Source organism: Mustelus asterias, chromosome 14 (genome assembly GCF_964213995.1).
Source record: "Mustelus asterias chromosome 14, sMusAst1.hap1.1, whole genome shotgun sequence".
NCBI lineage: Eukaryota > Metazoa > Chordata > Chondrichthyes > Carcharhiniformes > Triakidae > Mustelus > Mustelus asterias.
The window spans coordinates 69,300,739-69,311,179 of NC_135814.1; positions in this window are offsets into that span (position 1 = coordinate 69,300,739).

The following is a 10,441-nucleotide window of genomic DNA, read 5'->3' on the forward strand; positions in this document are numbered from 1 at the left end:
GGTTAGAGGCACGGACAGGCGATTCTGTGGGTGCGAACGGGACTCCAGGATGGTAGTCTGCCTACCTGGTGCTGGGGTCATGGATGTCTCCGAGCGGATAGGAGGCATATTAAAAGGGGAAGACAAAGAAACGGATGTCATTGTACACATTGGTGCAAATGACGTAGATAGGAAGAGCAGGGGGATCCTACGAGAGCAATTCAGGGAGTTGGGAAATAGGCTAAAAAGTAGGGCCTCCAGGGTGGCCATCTCTGGGCTGCTCCCAATGCCTCGTGCCAGTGAGGCTAAGAATAGGGAGTTAGTAAAATTGAATGCTTGGCTAAAGGACTGGTCCAGGAGGGAGGGCTTCATTTTCCTAGATCAATGGGAAGTTTTCAGGAGAGGATGGCACCTGTACAAGAAGGACGGGTCACAACTAAGTTGGAAGGGCACGAATATCCTGGCTGGGAGTTTTGCTAGTGCAGTTCGGGGGGGTTTAAACTAGTATGGCAGGGGGGAGGGGATCAAAATATTAGGTCGACAAGTGTAGAGGCTGGGGACGAGCTTGGGGCTGGGACAAGGCTGGCACTCTGGGGGAGGATGACCTCACTGGGCCTGGAGGTCTGGAGTGCTTATACTTCAATGCAAGGAGCGTAGCAGGTAAGACAGATGAACTTAGAGCCTTAATGCTCACGAGGAATTTGGATGTGGTTGCGGTGACAGACCTGGTTGAAAGAGGGACAGACTGGCAGCTGAATATTCCGGGGTACAAGTGTTTTAGGCGAGACAGAGGAGGGGTCAAAAGAGGTGGGGGAGTAGCAGTATTAGTTGGAGAGCATATTACAGCGGTGCAGAGGGAAGACAATTTAGAGGGGTCGTGTAACGAGTCACTCTGGGTGGAGCTTAGAAACAGGAAGGGCGCAGTCACTATGTTGGGGGTGTACTACAGGCCCCCCAACAGCCCAAGGGAAGTGGAAGAACGGATATGTCAGGAGATACTGGATAGGTGCAGGAAAAATAGGGTTGTTGTAGTGGGAGACTTCAATTTCCCTGGTATAGACTGGAAATCGCTGAGAGCAGGGACTCTGAATGGGGAGGAATTTGTAAAATGCGTACAGGAGGGTTCTTTGGAACAATGTGTAGATAGCCCGACTAGAGAGGGGGCTATACTGGACCTAGTACTGGGGAATGAGCCCGGTCAGGTCTTCAAAGTTTCGGTAGGGGAACATGTGGCAAATAGTGACCACAATTCTGTTAGCTTTAGGATAGTGATGGAAAAGGATGAGTGGTGTCCCAAGGGTAAGGTGTTGGATTGGGGGAAGGCTAACTTTAGTGGGATTAGGCAGAAATTGGCAGCTCTTGATTGGGAGAGGCTGTTTGAGGGTAAATCCACATCTGGCATGTGGGAGTCTTTTAAGGAACAGTTGTTAGGGCTACAGGACAGGCATGTGCCTGTTAAAAAGAAGGATAGGAAGGGTAGAATTCAAGAACCGTGGATAACCAGGGAAATTGAGGGACTGGTCAAAAAGAAAAGAGAGGCGTATGGTAGGTCCAGGCAGCTAAAAACGGAGGGAGCTCTGGAGGAGTACAAAGAAAGTAGGAAAGAACTCAAACGGGGAATTAGAAGGGCAAAAAGGGGTCACGAAATGTTCTTGGCAGACAGGATTAAGGAGAATCCCAAGGCATTTTATTCATACGTTAGGAACAAAAGGGTTGTCAGGGAAAAAATCGGACCTCTCGGGGACAAAAGTGGGGAATTATGCTTGGAGCCCAAAGAAGTAGGGGAGATCCTAAATGAATACTTTGCGTCGGTATTCACAAAGGAGAGGGATGTGTTGACTGGGAGTGTCTCGGATGGGAGTGTTGAACCGTTGGAGAAAATCTCCATTACAAAGGAGGAAGGGTTAGGTTTGTTAGAGAATTTAAAGACTGACAAATCCCCAGGGCCTGATGGAATCTATCCAAGGCTGCTCAGGGAGACGAGAGATGAAATCGCTGGGCCTCTGACGCAAATCTTTGTCTCGTCACTGGACGCAGGTGAGGTCCCAGAGGATTGGAGGATAGCTAATGTGGTCCCGTTATTTAAGAAGGGTAGGAAGGATAACCCGGGTAATTATAGGCCGGTGAGCTTGACGTCCGTGGTGGGGAAGTTGTTGGAGAAGATTCTTAGAGATAGGATGTATGCGCATTTAGAAAGGAATAAACTCATTAACGATAGTCAGCATGGTTTTGTGAGAGGGAGGTCATGCCTCACTAACCTGGTGGAGTTTTTTGAAGAAGTGACCAAAATGGTTGACGAGGGAAGGGCCGTGGATGTCGTCTCTAGGGACTTTAGTAAAGCGTTTGACAAAGTCCCTCATGGTAGGCTGGTGAAAAAGGTTGGATCTCATGGGATAAAGGGGGAGGTGGCTAGATGGGTGGAGAACTGGCTTGGTCACAGAAGACAGAGGGTGTTAGTGGAAGGGTCTTTTTCCGGCTGGAGGCCTGTGACTAGTGGTGTTCCGCAGGGCTCTGTATTGGGACCTCTGCTGTTTGTGATTTATATAAACGATCTGGAAGAAGGTGTAACTGGGGTGATCAGTAAGTTTGCGGACGACACAAAATTGGCAGGACTTGCAGATAGTGAGGAGCATTGTCAGAAGCTACAGAAGGATATAGATAGGCTGGAAATTTGGGCAAAGAAATGGCAGATGGAGTTCAATCCTGATAAATGCGAAGTGATGCATTTTGGTAGAAATAATGTAGGGAGGAGCTATATGATAAATGGTGGAGCCATAAAGGGTGTAGATACGCAGAGGGACCTGGGTGTGCAAGTCCACAGATCCTTGAAAGTGACGTCACAGGTGGAGAAGGTGGTGAAGAAGGCATATGGCGTGCTTGCCTTTATAGGACGGAGCATAGAGTATAAAAGTTGGGGTCTGATGTTGCAGATGTATAGAACGTTGGTTCGGCCGCATCTGGAATACTGCGTCCAGTTCTGGTCGCCACACTACCAGAAGGACGTGGAGGCTTTGGAGAGAGTACAGAGGAGGTTTACCAGGATGTTACCTGGTATGGAGGGGCTTAGTTATGAGGAGAGATTGGGTAAACTGGGGTTGTTCTCCCTGGAAAGACGGAGGATGAGGGGAGACTTAATAGAGGTGTATAAAATTATGAAAGGCATAGATAGGGTGAACGGTGGGAAGCTTTTCCCCAGGTCGGTGGTGACGTTCACCAGGGGTCATAGGTTCAAGCTGAAGGGGGGGAGGTTTAACACATATCAGACGGACATATTTTACACAGAGGGTGGTGGGGGCCTGGAATGCGCTGCCAGGCAAGGTGGTGGAGGCGGACACACTGGGAACGTTTAAGACTTATCTAGACAGCCATATGAACGGAGTGGGAATGGAGGGATACAAAAGAATGGTCTAGTTTGGACCAGGGAGCGGCGCGGGCTTGGAGGGCCGAAGGGCCTGTTCCTGTGCTGTATTGTTCTTTGTTCTATCCCGCACCAAGACCCACTCACTTATCACCCAGTCCTTGCTAACATACATTGGCTTATGAACCCCCAAGTCTTCAATTTAAAATTCCCGTCCTTGTTTTATATTTCTACATGGTCACCTTTCTTCTTGTCTCTATAAACCCCTTCCACCCCTGCAACTATACCCCCAAAAATCTCATTACTCTGCCCCTAGTGCTGCATTGATTGCCAACTCTGGTTTGATGTATTTCTGGAGTTTTGATCATTTCATCACATGGTATTCAATCACATGACACCACTCCTGTGTTGCTGAATCACCTTACATTTGAGAATGTGACATTTGCCCAGTATTTGCAAGGCTGTTGTATTTACCATAGTTGAGTTTCACAGTATGACACAGCTCTGATTAAATTTTTGCTGGGTGTGGGGCAGTGCTACATTCAATATGTTCCAATAAAGGGCATGGCAATCGTCTGCCTGTAGCTGTCGACACAGGCAGCACACCAACTTCATGCTGCCAGCTAATTAACATAAGCACAGCACGCAGCCCTGCTAACCACGCTTTTGAGTGGCTGCATGCCTCAGCAAGAGACCATGGTTGTGCGAGGTTGCTGGCTGGCACTAATTAAAGTCAGCCTGTGCTTCTTAAAGGAGAAGTGCATTGTGGCTTGTGCTGGAAGTCATTCTATTACCGATTCTTACCTCGGAAAGACAGAAGAACGACCTGATGTGAGAGGAAGGCGGCTCCCAAGATTTTCCAACATTGCACTGAAGGCCTTGGTCAATGGAATGCAGAAGAGAAGAGCTGGATTCACAGAGATCTTTCAGACAAACTCTCAGAAAACAGTGCAACTGGATTGCTGTGATGGTCTCTGCCGTTCATGTAGCTCCAGTTGCAGTACTGCAAAACTTAAAAGAACTCACGTGAGTGGTCTGCGTTAGTATCTCCAAATGTAATATTCTAACTGCACCACTAGCCTCCAAGGCACTGCAATCACCTGCTTATCAACGGTCTCTATAATGCTTAACATTCATAGCTTCAACTCACCCTTGTACACTTAGCACTGCTGCAGTTTTCACACCCATATCTCACAGCTTGCATAGACTGCCAACTATTCGACTCTGACAGCCACATCATTCCATCAGATTGCACCACACTCAGACACACTTCTCTCTTTCAGAACAAGGTGGCACATATAGAGACAGCAAGTGCTAACCAGCAAGGAACAGGCACTGCTGCATATCCTTACCTTCATTGAGGAGACTGTGCTGGCCATCATTGGAGCAGCCATTGTTGAGTCAATGGCCAGTGGTGTGGCTAAAACAAAAGAAGATGGTATTCTCATATTTAATCCTCCTTCTCTCATCCTACTTCACTTTCATCCCACAATCTTTGTAGATAGTGTAAGCATGCACCCCTTACTTTTAGCCCCTCCCCATTCTTGTGCTTTTCTTCTTTCAGATACCAAGAACTAGCCAGGCAATGGTGCAAGAACAGATGGTGGAACAGCAAAAAGAGGCTGTTGATGACAAAACACAATCATTCAGTCTTGCCCTCATACCCACCAGCCCAAATACTGAGACTACACTTAATTCAGATGACATTTTAGAGGATTTACACAAGGTGCCACATTGGGCATGACTGGCATGCAGCCAAGTCAGTGGATAAAGATAGTGTAGGTGCCAGCTTGCCGTAGGGTGAGGCTGCAACAATTTCTGCAGAGGATACAGATGCGCGTTTCAATGGGCAGAATGTGTAAGAAGGCTGATGGGTATATACAATTAAATACTTGGTCAATTGGCAGGCTTTTCAGAAAGTCTGTGTGCTATGTCAATGAAAGTGGAGCAGTCTGGCACCAATTTTGTGAAGAGCTTGGAGCCAGTAGATCCAACTATGATGCAGCATTTGAGGGCCAATGAATCAGCTTCCATTGCAATACAGGCAGAAGCCACCCAACATCTGAGTGCTGCAGTGAAAACTCAGACCTCTGACAGGCAAGGATAGCTTGCTGTAATGCATGTTCGGACTGCCATCATTGTGCTGCCATCATGTCTGCAGATACTGGTATTGGTAGGGGTTTATGGGATGTCACAGCAGTCCAGCAATCTCTTCCAAAAAAATTGCGAGGAGTGCTGAGGCACCATCCCAGGAAAGCAGCAGTGGCTCTGTGGAGCATGAACCTACTGTCCTCCCTCAGGATCACTATCTGTGCTCCCACCACTGCCCTTTCACCTGCTGTTACCCTGAAAACCAGTCAGTCTGAAGTAGTTCATTCAATCCAGCAATCCAAGGTCAAAACTGCTCGAGGGATGTACTGCAGAGTCATTTGCAGTCTCCCTTTTAAAAGACAGTAGCCTTCCACCAGCCACACTGCAGTCACTGGACCAGCACAGTGTGCACTAGGACAGACAAAGCCAAACCGAAGACATATTAAAAGAGTGCACAAGGGTAATTAGTTAACTTCTGTATGCAATAGGAAATTATTGATTTCAAAATTTGTTTTGGAATGTTTATTTTGTGCTGGCTTTTATTTTGGCATTGTAAATGACGCTACAGTGATCGGTGACTGACAGAAGGTAAGGTTTGCCACCTTTGGCAAGTAGGGGCCAGAATTCTCCAACCTCCCCGCAGCTGACATTCCCCCTCCCTGCTGCTGTGAATGGAGATTTGGCTGAGCACCAAATTCTCTGTTCTCTCGGGCATTGGTAGTGGGAGAATTCAGGCCAGGGATTTGGGATTGCATATACTGGTCTTGGTGTCAGATGAGTTGTGTTCACACAGCTAGTTTGAAAGAAGGTTTCCAGGTGCCTCCTTCCTTTCACATCCTCCTGCTCCTTCCCGTATCGCTGTTGGTAAGGGCTGTGCCCTCATGATGATGTGGTTGTGCAGCTGTTCTGCTAAGTACAGCAAGGCTCCTTCAGAACAACCCAGGCAGCTTGTTTCAGCATTCTGCTTTATCACATTTCATGCAGCAACATGTATTTTGTTGTTTGTATGCTGCCCACCTTTGCGTATTGTGCACGAGAGTCATTGGCCATATCATCAACAGGTAGATCTTGTCACCCAGTAGCCACAATTTGGTTTGCTGTTGTGGCTCAAGTGCAGATTGAACTACTCAGAATAAAGACACTGGGTGGAATTTTATGAGAGAAATTCTAAGTGCCAGCTAGCGTGAAAAAGAGAGAGTTGCAGATCCGTTTTTGGGTGAGTTTTTACTCCCGATCTTATGCACGTAGTGCATGAAAAAATGGGCTAGACTGGTTCTAGCTACTAGAAGCAGTGGATGGGGCTTAAATCGTCAGCCAGCCTGATCAGGCAGCAGAGGGAGCTATTGCATATGTGCAGACCTCTGCGGCTGCACATGCGCAATTCCAACAGCAAAGGCTTGACAGAGAGAAAACTATCAGGCCTCTGCTGCTGAAACCAGCCTTGACTCAGCCCCCGTCCCCACCCCCAGAATCGCAGGGGCCTGTGACCGATTGTGAGTCCCACACAGCCTGAAAATATTGCCCCCTCCGCCCAGACCGATTGCCCCTCCCCCACAGCTCACAGGCAGAGCGGCAGTGGGCACCCCCCCCCCCCCCACACCACCAATTGCAGACAAGGTGTGCAGCGACCCCACCCATGATCTCTGGCAGCGGGCACCCCCCTGGCCACCCACCATCTCCAGCAGAGTGCACAGCAGGGCCTCCTCCCTCCCCAATCGGGCTAGTCCAACCCCACCAGGCCCCTCCCCCAGAGGCCCCATCCCTGGCACTGCCCAGTGGGGGAGGAGCCTGGAGGGGATGGGGCCAGCCCGATCAGGGAGGGACAGGGGCCCCGCCTGGCATCATCCAAGGGACACCCCTCAATGGCCTCTGGTTCTACCGATGAAACCAACACGACTGTTTCCCGTTTTTGGAGCAAGGTGTTTTCCTCGCCAGAGAGAACCTTTCCCGGTGAGGCCATGAAGGCAGGGTGGCACAGTGGGTTAGCACTGCTGCCTCACAACGCCAGGGACCTGGATTTGATTCCCAGCTTGGGTCCACTGTCTGTGTGGAGTTTGCACGTTCTCCCATGTCTGCGTGGGTTTCTTCCGGGTGCTCCCCTCCCACAGTCCAAAGATGTGCAGGTTAGATGCATTGGCCGTGCTAAATTCTCCCTCAGTGTACCTGAACAGGCGCTGGAGTGTGGCGACCAGTGGATTTTCACAGTAACTTCATTACAGTGTGAATATACATCCATTCGTGACTAATAAATAAACTTCAAACTTTTACTTTTTACTTTAAAAGGCAAGTGAGCCCAGATGATTAAGCACTGGGCTCACTAAACACATGTAAATTATAATTTAAATAAATTTAAGTTATTCAGCCTCTTGCTGGAAATGGGCGAGAGACTGACCGCGCCGGAAATCCAGTGCCAGTAAGATTACGAGAGCCGAAAAATCGGGCACGATCCTGATTTCTCGGCTCTCGTGCGACTTTACCTGCTCGCTCTGCCCATCGATGGGCAGGGAAAGCCAGTAAATCGTGGCCATTGTCCTTGCTGCCAGAAACCAGGCATTGACCTGCATAATTTTCTGCCTATGATCACGCTAGCTAGATGATGAGGGAGTGGATTAAAATCAGAAAGTGCTGCAAAACCTCAACAAGTCCAGCAGTATCTATGGAGAGAAATCAAAGTTAACATTTTGAGTCCAATATGACTTCTTTGGAATGATGAGGGTGAGCTATTCTTTTGGTTGCAATATTTCTCAACGTTGACAAGTTCTGCCAGTTGCTTTCTGGCAAGTGAACATGAAATGTCAGCTCCCTTCGAATGACAAATTTCGGTGATCTCCCTTGAGCAACAGTTGTTGGCAAAACTGCAAGATGTTGCATATTCTTCAGCTACAGCCTGGAAGAACCAGCATAGAAGTTCATCACAATAGTTGCCTTCATAGCCGTTGGCAGTATTGTATTTACTCTGCTCTGAAGTCAAAATTGTGACTGCAGATTTCAGTGGGGTCATCCTTAGTGTAGTACACACATCTCATTCCTTGCTGAACACCATAGCAAATGCAGCCTCCTCTCCTCCTACCCCTCCAACCCCTCCCCCCTGTGCACTGTCTGCTAGTCATGCTGTATTCTAAGAGAAATGGTTACTAGTGTACCCACATCTGGGAGCAACTAATTTATGCAGAAGCCTTCAAGTCAGGGCTAGCTCCTTCAGTACCTAATACACCACTCCTCTAGACTTTAGCAACTTTCAAGAAAGCTAGAAAGCACCAAATGCTTGAACAGTTGTAGCAACAGCCAGTAGAAAGCCTTCTTGCTGTGAACGTGTGTTCAGCTGTAAGTGATTACGCAGCATCATTCGCTGGAACATTGAGCTTCAAAGTAGCAATGCTGTTGTCAAATCAATGCGAAAAACTGACTGGAAATGCGATCTGCCTGTTCTATACTTTCAGCTGATTCACGACGTGTGCATTGAAGCCCTCACCAACATGGCATCTGGCATGACTTACACCAGAGCTTTGTGATGCAAGCGCCATTTTGACCCTCTTAAGTCAAAATTGTGACTGCAGATTTCAGTGGGGTCATCCTTGGTGTGGTGCACACATCTCATTCCTTCCTGAATACCCGAGGAAATGCAGCCTCATCTCCTTCCCCTCCAACCCCTCTCGCTTTTCGGCATCATGCTGTCCCCTGTGCACTGGTCATGCTGTATTCTAAAATAAATTGTTACTGATGTACTCAAATCTAAGAGCAACTAGTAACACCCAAAAGACAGGTACTATTCATCCAGATTCTAAATTGTTGACTTTTTTCTAGTGAAATTGATAATGTAATTTGTAAATTAAAGAAAGAATACCAAAGAATTGAACATTTTAAGAATAAGTAGTATTAAAATAAAAATTACTCTGATTTTGCTATGGTAAATTCCACTCTGATTCAACAATAACGTCATTTTTGCACAAAGTTCTAAATCTTTTGTACAATCATGATTTTTTAAAACTTGCTGTGCACTGCACAATAAATAAATCAAACCAAACAGAATTCAGTTCAACGATTCACACTCACCACCACTGAACCCCAACTTTCCTTAAATCTCTCTGCTTCTCCGCCTTCCTCTTCTCTGCTAAAACATTTTCTTCTTTAAACCTACCCTTTTGACCAAGTTATTGGTGACTGCTGTTGAATATTTTCTTCTTTAGCTTGGGATACATTTTATCCGATTACACTTCTCTGAAGCACCTTGGGACATGTCTTCTCCATTACAGTTGCTATATAAATTGTAAGTTTTTGCAATTGGCCTGAAGTTCTTTTAAAATGCTGTTTGCCTTTCTTGAACCATGCGGTTGTGTTTTTCAACTAGTTTTCCAGCTCTTTCATATATCCCTTGTTTCAAATACACCATTTTTGAGCATTCTTGAGCAAATCTTTCTTACCAGTCGTCAATTTCTTTGCCTTACAGTTCTTACTGTTGAAATTATCTTTAAATTAGTTTCTTTTAATTAAATAACTGATTTTTCATGTCTAAGCATTTCCTTCTGCCTTGTACTAAGCATTACATGCTATCTGTGTCTAGTTATTATTAAGAAGCAGCCAATCCAATGTCTACAAATGTTTCTTCCCATGAAGAAGACTTGAATTGTTCCTAATTATTTCAGGATCACTTAGTTGACCAGGGTTATTAACTTTTTTGTGTCCTTTTTCTTTGTTCAAATATTTCCATACACACTTGATTACTTTAACGAGGTGGTACATAGCAATTTTCCAAAAGTGGTTTGCTATTGTTGCTATTGGAAATTTCAATGAAAATAACTTGCAGTAAATCTTATTTGCTGGATAGGTCTATTATTTGACTGGCACTTAAATCATCCCAATAAATAGGAAAATCCATTTCCCTTTTGAACTCTTCAGCTGTAATTCTTTTTGTTTTGCACTGCTCTCTCGTTTCAGTAAAGGCTTGATTGTGCTACTTTTGCCCATTCACTCCTTGTCTTCATAAGCTTCCATCTTTAACACTTTGGCCTAGAT